The sequence below is a fragment of the Numida meleagris genome, chromosome 13 (assembly GCF_002078875.1).
Source record: "Numida meleagris isolate 19003 breed g44 Domestic line chromosome 13, NumMel1.0, whole genome shotgun sequence".
NCBI classification, from domain to species: domain Eukaryota; kingdom Metazoa; phylum Chordata; class Aves; order Galliformes; family Numididae; genus Numida; species Numida meleagris.
Window position 1 is genome coordinate 2,001,196 of NC_034421.1, and position 11,618 is coordinate 2,012,813.

An 11,618-nucleotide genomic window follows, 5' to 3' on the forward strand; every position below is an offset into this window, starting at 1 on the left:
CAGGTCAGGGTGCGTTTATCAGGCATGCATCACTCCGTGCAATGTAAGGCTGCTCTGAGGCACTTCTGGGAGATTTTACCAGCAATATGACTAACACAACACTTGGCAAAGCAAAGACTAATAGTGTGATTGTTCTGCCGGCTTCTCCCCTTCTCGAGCAATATCGTGCTGAGCAGTGTTCGAGTTAGCGATCTGAAAGGCCTTTTCATTATTGTATCGAAAACTCCTCTGACTGCAGATCTCTTAATCAAAGGACTTTTATGTAAAGTCACATTTTTTCCAAAACCAGAAAAGTTCAGGCTCAGAGCATAAACATTAGACTCATTATTTAGAAATAGCAAGCAAGTCCTCTGGGTTCTGGTATCAGATCAAAGCTAAAAAATTAAATTGCTAGAAAAAAAAAAATTAGCTCATTTTGGGGATCAGCATATTTCTTGTTTGCTTTTTTATTATGTAGCTAAAAAAAGGAATAGTGAGATTCTGTCGGTGGTTTTCAAGTGTTTTCCAAAACTGGAAGGATGCTGCATGCTGAGCGCTTCCACCGTCTGCGGAGGCAGAAAATATTTTGTTGACATGACAATAAAAAACATTCTGCAGAGTGATCGCATTATTTCCCTCTCTGCCGTTTGTAGCCACAAGCAAGCAGCGTGAGCACCGCGCTCCTGTGGAAAAGAAACCCATGTTCAGCTACCGGTGCCTTTGGGATGGAGACTGGGGCCTGCCCCAACACATCGAGGAAGGGTTCCCATCCAGGCTGCGGGCAATTGGGCACTGGTTCCCACAGAGTGTGGCCTGGCCTCGTGCTGCTGCACCAAAGGAATCGCTGCTTGGGGCTGCCCAGTGGTAACCCGTGGCAAAGCTAATGAGTTTATCGTTGTTAAGAGGTCTAGACCCACATCTCCAGTTGCCAATGCTTTTTCTCTCTTCTCCTTGCCCGTGGTCTCCACCTGCTTTTTCAGGCTGTGGACGCACGCAGTGGGATGGGCTCTTGGTGCGGAAGTCGCTGGGTGTGGGGATGGATGAGAGCCACGCACGCAGGGCAGCCATGGCCACCACCAGTGCTGCCTCCATCCAGGGCAAATCCCACTCTGGAGACCTACAGCAGCAATTCCCACCACCCTCAAGGTGCACCCGAGGTGCTGGCTCCTACGCTGACCACGGGGCACAGCAGGAGATGGGGGAACCAAGGACTGGTGTTTGGGGTTGCTTTTTTTTTTGCAGTTTTCTTCCTGACTCATTTACTCATTTCCCCAACACCGATTACTGACTGTGCTCACAAGGGAAACAAGAATAACTCCAATTCCTGCTGATGTTTGTGAACTTTGCACATGCCTTGCTTCCGAGGGAGGTGGGACTCTCATGGAATACTGGAGCGAGCAGATGGCCGAGGGCTGAGGAATGGCAGAAATGCCCTCATGCGTTCTGTTTGTGATACTGCCACTGATGGGATTCACTTAATCACACGGTAAGGCAGCTTCAGAGCAGCTTTACACCAGTCCTTAAGACGTTTCCCTTATCTCTGACTTTCTGTGGCCTGCTGGGCTTTTTCCTAGCTCGTTCCTCTGTCACCTAGAAATGGCTCAGAGTGCTTGTTCCTCAGGACGTGTGAGTTTTCTCCATGACTCGGCCACAGTCTCCCTGCTTGCCTGTCATAAGACATTCCATCTTTTTGTTTCTAAGGTCCCCATCTGTACGGAGAGGCCAATAATGAGAGGAAAATGGGCAGAGTAGGGCCAGCAATGATGAGAGGAAAATGGGCAGAGTAGGGCCAGCTACATACAGATCCTCAAGTGTTGAGGGGCCGTACAGCTTCTTAAATGAATTGGTCACATGATACTGTTTTCGGGGGGTTTTATTTTGGTCCTTTACTGGGTAACTGAAGCTTCACAGACTTTAGGAATCTGAAAAATGCATATCAGTTATTTATGTACAAACAGCTTTCTCACAGCAATCTGAGGTTCTCGTAGGCAAGAGAGCCCTTCTGTGAGCACTGCAGCAAGCAACCACCTGTTTCCAAAAATGTTAGGATTCCCACAGCTGGAATGAAGAGTTGGTATTCAGGATATAAACACAAATTTTCCATCTCTACAATGCAACACTAGCTGTGATGCCCACCATCAAACGTCCTCCACCAAGAAATACATCTATTTCTCTGTATTTCTAAGCTTTCCAAATGGCCATCCCCTTCTCCATTTAATAAGATCTGCATTCCTCTGGCTTAGCTTTTGCTTTTGCAATGGGCTTGGCACCCAGAGACACATGTCCAACTAGTAGGAAGCCCAAGGACACAGGTGGATGAACTTGGTCCTCCAGCTGCTATCCAGCGGGAGATGCATAGCCATCAAATTCAGCCCCACACCAAGTGAAAGGCTTCTGCTACAGTGAGGGGATGTAATTGGACCTTGTAAGCTCCGTGACACGGGAACAAATTGCTCAGAAATCCAAGCTTCAACAGGCAGGTCTGCACTCTGTTGCTAGCTGGTCTCAGGCAAATGACTGCTGTATGCATGGTAAAGGTTAGGAGTCAGCTGATGCAGAGATGGCAGCTGCACTGGGTGCTCTGCAATTAACATGCCATCTTGGGTAAGGAAGAACAATAGGTAAGTGCCTTCTGGCAGCCTGCTTCCGTGCTCCCATTCAGCCCGCGATGTGTTCTTTGGGGAAGCGCTACTTGAGAAAGCAAAAGATAAATCAGTGTATGGTAGAACAATAACAGGATCTTTGGCTCGTGGCTGGGAGCTGAGGGACAACAGAGTCCAAGCTCATCTGCCAGTTCAGTGAAATGGCATGATACTGTATATCAAGCAAGGGAAAAGAGAAAGGCTGTCCTGCAAGCAGTGCTGGGCATGGTGAAGAGAGACTGGTGGAAAGAACTGGACTCAAGGAGGAATGAGTGGTTCTTTCTTATATGTCCTTTCCTTAAATACATGCAACGCAGTCCAATGAAGCTCAGATCACTTTCCACAGCAGTGATGGTTGAATATGGATGGGCATGGCAAGCTGGTGTGGGAAGCCAAGTGAGCAGCTGGCCAAAGCCCTCATAGCCAAGGGAGCTCAGTGCTGGCTGCCCAGGGCCTGGCCATGGAGTGACCCCATGCTCCATGCTCCTCTACAGTGATAACAGCATTGCTTCCACACTGTTGCCCCCATACCAGCACAGAGAAGCTGCTTTCAAGGAAATGGGAACACCACCAGCGCAAATTGCTCCAGTTTGAATTGTTAATGGACCTTCAGACACCATGAAAGTCAGAAGGGCAATGTGGCTGTGGCCTAAACCTCTCTCTCACACTGGGAGAGGGAAGGGTTGGCACTAAAGAGATGTGATGTTGTGTTTGAAGGAAACAATCAACCTATTTTTCTCTCTAGAAGGGAGCAAACTGGCCATAGCTGCAAATTAACTCCAGCAATCCACTTCAGATCCAGGGAGAAAATAATTTTGTTTCATTTTCATCACAAATTTCAGAAGTTAAGGATTAGAAAGCATTGATTTTAAAAAGGAAACACAGTAAGGTTTTATGACCTTATAGTTAAAACTGCATGACTGTCTGTAAAGATAGAAATAAGGACATTATGAGACTTGTAATGAGAAGAACTTAGGACTCTAGTCTCCAGGATAACATAAGAATTCTGGTTCTCTAAAACTCTGATGTGGCTTTTGAAGCCCAGGCTTTGCCCTTCAGTCCCCCTCTTGTTCCTTGCATGCATGGATACCTGGCCTTTGCTCTTTGCCTCTGTGTCCTGAGCCCCTCTGAGCAATTTTCAAACATTTCTGGGCTACAGTCTCTGTTTCATAACAGAACCTATCTCTTCCCTTCCATATCTATACTTCTATAGCATCTCTTCTTACTGGTATTACTTACTCCTAATAACTGTAATTATATTATGGATCTCTGTCAAGCTTCTAGGAACAAAGCTTTGATGAAGAATTCTATACAAAATAGACCTCTATCACAGGAAATTTGCACCATGGCAAAGAGACGAGGAAGTTGTTTGATCATTACTTTTATCTAGAACAAATTGCACATAATAACATAATAATATTTTCTACCAGATTCTGTTTCTCAGACAAGCACAATTTTTTTTGTAAATTAATCTGCATTTAACTGAATCATCTATGTATATCTGAGTCCCCAACATAAGATACTTAAATGTGCATTAAAAAATAAACAAATGACTAATTCACTGAATGCAGTCCTTGTTTCGCTGCCCTTGACATAGCCCTAGAAACTCAAAACTTTTGTATTGACTTAAGATAAGTGCCATGAGACCATTAAGCAATCCATTGTTCTTATGGTACCCAATAATCTAGTCTCTTTATTTAAATATGATAGGAAGTAATCCCAGAGCCAATGAAAGCATGGAACCAACTAGGTGTAACGTTCCACAAAGGCTATATTGCATGGAAGAGTTCAGCTCCTTATCTGGAAAACAGTTGGCTGTGACCCTATTAAACAATTATATATTATCAGTTTTACTTGGCAACATTTATGTGTCAAAATGTGTCATGGGTTTCACAGCTTAGTTCCAGAAATAGACTGTGATCTGGGTGACATCATACTTCTCAGTAAAACCCTTTTTTTTTGCTTTTCTTCCTTTCATAACCACTTGTATTCCCGCTATTCCCAGCCCTACGCTGGGTCTGCTCAGGTCAGCAAGGCGGAACGAGCTCTTCCCACAGTTTGGCTCCATGGCACGTCAGATGGGTTGAAAAGTTTACCAAAACAGTGCCGGTCACCAGGTGACAAACAGGAACCTTGGTGGCTCTGCTACGGCAGAGCAGGAAAAACACGGAAACTTTGGTGGGGACGGTTTATAGCAATAACCACTGCGCAATGACGAGACACCAAAGGTTGTCAATGATTGAATGGGGCTGTCGGTTCACTTCATGATGTAAAGGGATAAGAATGCATTACGGCTGGGAGGTGCAGCTCCCGTAACTCTAACAACATCCGTGGATGTGCTGCTCAGAGCGCCTGGCCCGAGGCACAGGGGAGATGTCGGATGGTGAAAGATTAGGAACAGCTACAACTGGGGACGGCTGAAAGTCTCCTCTCAGAAGCTAATCGGGATTTTTAAACAGTAAGCAACTGGATTCTTAAATGCAAAGTGGGAGAAAGCGGCATTGTGAAACTGCATTGCAAAATTCTATTAAGTCAAGGTTGCAAACAGCTACGTAACTGTCTGTTGTGTATGAGGGGGAAGTCTGGGCGCCATTTTAATGAGTCATGATCAAACAGCATGCTGTCATCTCAATTTTTTCTCAAGTGCATATCAGGAAACATAAATTCTAGAATGTTTAGCACTCAAAGAAGAAAGTATATAAGGTTTTCTGCCCTCTGTATGCCGGTCCTTTCCTTCAAAATATTAAGAAATGGTGCATTATAATTAAAAATATAAAAGCAGTTACCGTGGTAAACTTGAGGTCTTCATGAACTAATCCACAGACCACAACATCTTCCTTTATTTTGAAGGATTACTTTTCTGGATTGAAGCATAACTGCATTTAACCTCGAAATCTGGACAAACATCCTCCAGGTTGTAAGCTGAAGGAAATACGTAAGAAAGGAAAACAAATTAAAAAAAGACATATGAAAAGTTTTCTCAGAATCACTCAGGAAAACTAATCTGAAACAACTAACCTAAATTTGGGAGTGGAGTACTTCTACCACATTAAAATCCAGGACAACATTACTCAAGTTTTAGCTATTGCGGTTTTTATTTAATTTATTTTGGAAATGAATTAAGCAACAATGAAGTTAAGGCTCTTTCGTCACAAGCTGAAGAAAAGCTGAATAATGTACTTCAAGGTTTTTTAATTTTTTTTGGAAGCTCCTTTGAGGTTCTTCATACAAACAGCCCTTCTCTGATCAATCAGCACCTGAATGTGGAATGTTCCTGTCAATTCCTATGACAGTCTGGAAGTGACAATGGCTTCTTCTGTGACACTGAGAACCTCAATATAAAGACATATTTAAGAATTTATTGTGTTTTCCGCTTCTTTACCATTTCTTTTTTTTTTTTTTTTTTTTTTTCCGAAAGCCAGGAGCAAAATAAGAAAGAGAGAAGGGAAGAAGGGTAAAAACACGGTGGAACTGCAGAACAAACAAGATGGCAAAATAACAAAACTATTTTTTAATAAGCTGGGAATTTGCCTCAGTATGCAGTTCTTGGAGGAGAGGCAGCTCTGTGAGCTGGCCAGGTTCCCCGCAGCAGACATATGGACACCTGGAAGGAGAGACAAAAAGAGCGTCACTCTTGTGCAAGCCTAAGGTTACATTTTTGTGACAAGTTTAAGTACTCCTTATTAAGGAAGGCTTGAAAGGCTGCAAGAACGATAAACCTCAGTTTTTAGTGGCTCAGTGATAACCAGGCATTGAATAGGGATCTTTATTCTCCCTACGAAGGATAACTGCTAACACTGAGGAGCTGCACTGCTGGAAAGCTGTATTTGAGAGGGTAGTCCAGTGGGAGAAAATAGAAAGCACAGAGAAAAATGCTCTGGAGATGTGGAGGGAGAGCGGAGGAAAAAATGCTATAAATAAAAGCTATATTTGAATTAAACTGTTTGTGATCTTTGATGAATGACATTTCGTAAAGGCACAGAGGAACAAGAACTGCAGTGAGGGAGGCAAATGCCCACTGGAGATCCAGGAGGTATTTCCCAGAGTCCCAGCCCTGAGGCTGAATGGGACAGAGCTGTTCTTGCCCAAGGAAAAACCCAAGGTGAAGGACTGTAAAATGCAAAGGAGAAGAGAGGCATCATTCTCTCACTGGGGCTGAGCAAGGGGTAGAGGAGGATCAGGCACTAAATATTGTTCATGTGCCAACTTGTTCTTCCAAACAAAGCAATGGAAAACTCCTTTGCTCTGTGATGATTTTAGTGGCCTTTCTAAACCCCAATTCATCAGTTAATTCTCTAGCACGACTTTTGTTTTAATCTATTGCATGGAGGCCAGGTCTCGTTGTGAAGATGATGGGAGGGAGCTATGGAGCAGCGCACCATCTCCAGGGATGTGACATGGAGCGTGTGGCAGCGGCACAACGGTGTGGGGAGCTGGAGGGGCTGGGAAAGGGGAGGGTGAGCACTACTTACTGACCATCTTTGCTTCAGGAGGACCTGAATTACACCTGAAGACCAGCAATTGGCCGCAGTTCCTTTGCATCTTTCTGTGGTAGCTCTGGGGACTGTTGCTGGTGACATCTGTGGCAAACAAGCCTTGGTAAATGAAGCAATAGCCAAAGAGCTGATCTGCTCCATCTGAGTCACGGGTGCTATGAAATGCATTTGTCTTGTTTGTCATCTCTTCTTGTTGGGATCCAACACAGAGGTCTCTCCTAGGGCAGACAGGCTGGAAACAGACAGCCAGTGCTTCCTGTGGCTTTCATGGAAGATGAATTTCTAGCAACAAGTGAGAGAGTGGGGAACTCTGGGTCCTTCTTAATGCACCAAAAAGGAAGGGGGGAGGAGTATTTCTCCCCCTTGCAGAGATTTTCCTTAAAACTGAGCAGTTCTATTTTGGTCGAAGTATGTGCTAACGGATGTGGAAGTGCATCACTCTGGTAGATTTCAGCCACCACTTGCGACATTTGTTTCTAAAGGGAAATGTGTTTTGCCATCATGACTTACAGCAGCGCTATTCCCTCTCCTCATTCTCATACTCCATGAGCGGCAACAGCATCAGCTCAAACAGCAAGGCAGCTCTGATGGGGAAGTATGGGATTACCTGAAGGCAATTTAAAACAATCACACAGGTTGCAGGTGTTTTACTGGAGTGGTTCAGAGGTACTCTCTCATTAGGGCTTGACACAGATGTCTCTTTATGTTTTAGAACTTGTAATGAGCTGCCAAACCTCTTAACACATCCTGGGGAGGGGCATTACGGATACCACTGTGCCTCATGAAGCACTAGGATAGGCCTAATGCATGTCTCGGCATAAATACAGTTCCTGAGCTGCTGTTTGTATGCTTCTGCATCAGGATTTGGACTGTTTGCACTCTTACATGAACATCTATAAAGTGTGTTTCAAAGTCCTCATCAGCTCATGTCCTGGTGTCACACGTTTATCAGAGCATGGCTTAGCCCAGGGAGGATCCAGGCTCTGGCACTGGCCACCCAGATGTTATCTTTAAGCACCAAGCTTTGTTTCTCACACACAGCCTGAAAAAAAGCACAGAATCTACTGTGCAGAACATTCCTTGGGGCACCACCATTTCAGTAACACTTCATGTTCCGCTGTGGCTGTGGAGCACCCAGCCCACGTTACCACTTGGTTCACTAAGAGGCTGAAGTCACTTGTGTGTTAGCTGTCATGACAGAAAATGGCAGCCTTGCAATGGTGGGGGAAGCACGGCCAGGCCTCTCTGCTCTGTCCGGCCTTACGCTGCTGTGGTTATGGCTGCTGCAGGGCTCGCCTGCTAAAAGGCTCTGGCCAGACTCCTCCCATCTCTTAGGTTCTGGCTGAAGGACAATGTAAGCCAAGGAAGCTGATTTTCTACATAAGCATAGGTGAAGGAAGGCAGACTGGAAGAATTTTGATTTGTTCTTGCTGTTCAATGGGTTGGAGGTGCCCTGATATTTGTGAAGGGTCTGTGAAAGTACGAAATCACTGATTTTTACTTAAAATAGGCAGATGTTAACATGGATGCAGAAGAGTAAAAGGGTGTCTCTGCTGACCTAATCTCTGGGGCTTGCAGCATTCCATGTTGGAGTAGCAGGGCACCCGTGGCCCATGCATGCTCCAATGTTGGATGACTTCTTCATACCAGAAGCAGAGCTGGAGGGGACAGGCAGCAGTACTCATGATCTGTCATGAACATCGGATATGTGCGGTCACAAGCATCCTGTCCTTGGATGTCACAAGTCAACCTGTGGCAAGAAAATGCATTTCTCAAACACGTCTGTTGACTTTTCAGAACAAGTTGCACAGACGCTCACCTTTCTTTTCTAAAAAAAGGATTGTGTTGTAGCCAACACTGCTATAAGAGCTCAGGAACAAATAAATGTGTGGCACACCTCCAAGGGGTTTTCCCTCTTGTTTTCTCACAATTGACAAAGAAGCTAATGTTGTTTAAGAGTAAGGCAGGATGACAAATCCATGCATGTGCTCTACTTCGTAGCTGTCTGAGCCTGCTGCTGCAGTTTTCTTAGAAACGACAGCATTATTATATGTTTCCTGGCAGAGACTCTCTAAATTGATGCCCATTTTCTTCACTCTGCCCTGGGAACTGTAAGAAAAAAAAATAATCAATGGTACCCCAGATGGATTAAAACAGGAAATATCAGCTAAAATGTTGGAAAAGCTGGTTGACAAGTGAAAAAAAATAAATGAAAACAATAATTCAAATTTACCAGTGGGCAGATTTCTTTTGTAGTTTCATAAGTGGATATAAAACTGGAATAATCTCAGCAGAGTACTTGTGATCTCTTATACCAAACTGTATCCCAAATTACTTCAGTTTATTCCATGACATTACTTAGGATGCCTACCAGCATGGGTTGATTTTATAAAAGTGGGGGTTGATTTTATAAAAGTGAGGGTTGATTTTATAAAAGTCTGACATACACATCCAGCAGAGGAAATCTTAGCCAATTAGAAAGGACACAGATAGGTGCCCATTGAACATTCAGTCTTGATCTTTGTTGGGACATTCCTAATAGAAAATGACCAGTTAGCTTACTCCATCTCAATGGGGAATCGGTAGGGCTTGTACATAAAGGAAGCCAAGCTGTGGCATGGAGAGATCCCACACAGCCCATTGCAGCCAAAAGAACTTCTCCCCTGCCTCGTTAGCTGATCTCGTGTGTCTAGCATTTCCCATCGCTAGGGAGGCAGGCTTGAAAGTTCATCTGGAAGGGGTACAAGGAGTTTGCCGTGGAAGTGCTACCGTGAAGTTACGATCTGATAAGAAGGAGAGACAAACCAGAGCCGGCTAATAGCTCTCTTCCTCCTCCTGGTTCTGCCACTTACCTCTGGCTGCCCTTCTCCCGGACTGTGTTTTAGGACAGAGAAATATGAATTTGTGATTGCATGAAAACTCCTCATAACCTCTAACAATATTGCTGACTTCTCATATCTTAGAAGCCTACTTAAATTACAATAAAACACTCTGAAAGTTTCCCCCTCTTTCTCCTGCTTCCTGTAATTAGATTTATGCTCTGCCCTGACTCTCATAACAACAGTGGGTTTATAATTTTTCCACACGTCGAGCAGATCCTGCTGCAGAAGATCCATGGCTATGTGAGAAAGAGCAGCACTGAGAGAGCTGGAGAAGAGTTTATACCTGAAGGAAAGGTCTCATAGCATCACTACTGGGGTTTGATGAAGAGTGATGATCTTTCATGCTTTTGCTGAAGAATAGACTATGACCCTGAATGCTTCTGTAGAATGGAACCACCGGGACAGAGTCCTGGGAAGATGTGCTAGGTGACCCAGCTTGAGTAAGAGTTGGGCGTGAGGACCTCCAGCAGTCCCTTCCAACCTCAACTATTCCATGACTCTGTGAACTCACTAATTAACTTTGTTTTGTTCAATCTGTATAATTTCTCAGTCCCTCCGTTATTGATCTTATGTATTAGAAGAAAAAAACAGCTGCTTGCCTCACACATATCTTGTGCTGAGACAGATCATTGAATCTGATGTCACTCTCCATTCGACTCATCTCTTTTTTTTTTGAGGGGAGATGGGAACCAGGGACTCAAACATCTTTTCTATTCTGTTTCCTGAGGCTAAACATCTCATATCATTTTTTTTCCTGTTTTACACTGGCAGTTTTCCCATTGACACGCTGGGTGGTAACTTAGCCCCCTGAATTCAAATTCCCACTCGGGCTCAATGAAGCCATACTTTCAGCCAGCATCTCCTGCCAAATTGTCCTAGCTCTACTCTAATATTTAGGTCTTAAAATGTCGTGTAAGTCCCCTAGGGTTCCTCTTCCCACCAAAACAGCTGATTTAGGAAGATCTGGTCTTTGTCTCTCTTGGGAAAAAAAAAAAAGTATTACCTGAATTCAAATGGATGCATATTTGAAAGACTGAATATTTTCTTAGATGATCTGGTCTGATCTACCATATGACTCACTCCATGTCATTTCAGCTAGGGAGTTCTCTAACTTCTTGATTAAAAAATTTCTTATCTGTAGGCATCTAGTCACCATCTGAAGACTTCAGGAGACAGACGGTTAAGCAGCACTCCTCCATCTCTTTGCTGCAATTTTCTTCTTGGCTTTCATTCTGTTATGTCCTCTTCCCCACCTGTCAGTGAATGTAGAAGAGGGAAAATATGCAATTTAGGGAGAACGTAGTAGCTGAGGATTGAAATCAGTGATATCCCTCACATCTAGGGACATGTGAAACTTATCACTACATATTACAATGTTTTTTATTGTGGGAGAGAATTCCAGTAAAGTCACTGGGGAAAATAAACAAATGTGCTTGTTTTCACATTGCTGAGATTTTGACTTTGTTTTTGAGTTATCAAAACATGTCAAACAGCTCAGAGCCTAATGAGAATTCCACTCACCACAAACAAATTACATTTATAAATGAGGAGAAATGGTTGAAAATTCTGAGTTTGAGTGCTTGATGAAAGTATGTTGATCACGTCATTTTTCAAAAGGT

The 11,618-nt window shown here is 43.9% G+C and overlaps 1 long non-coding RNA gene across 2 annotated transcripts in view; it reads right to left on the reverse strand.

Annotated features, from left to right (window-relative positions):
* The window catches only part of LOC110406027, a 45,448-nt gene continuing 35,842 nt past the window's right edge, over positions 2,013 to 11,618 (reverse strand). The window contains exons 3-5 of one of the 2 annotated variants that reach the window (XR_002443211.1): positions 11,003 to 11,252; positions 5,408 to 8,867; positions 2,013 to 2,667 (exon numbers count right to left, since the gene is read on the reverse strand). This is a non-coding gene — a long non-coding RNA (uncharacterized LOC110406027). Of the gene's footprint in view, positions 2,668 to 5,407; positions 11,253 to 11,618 lie in introns of both variants that reach the window. The other variant, XR_002443210.1, reaches the window with a different exon arrangement.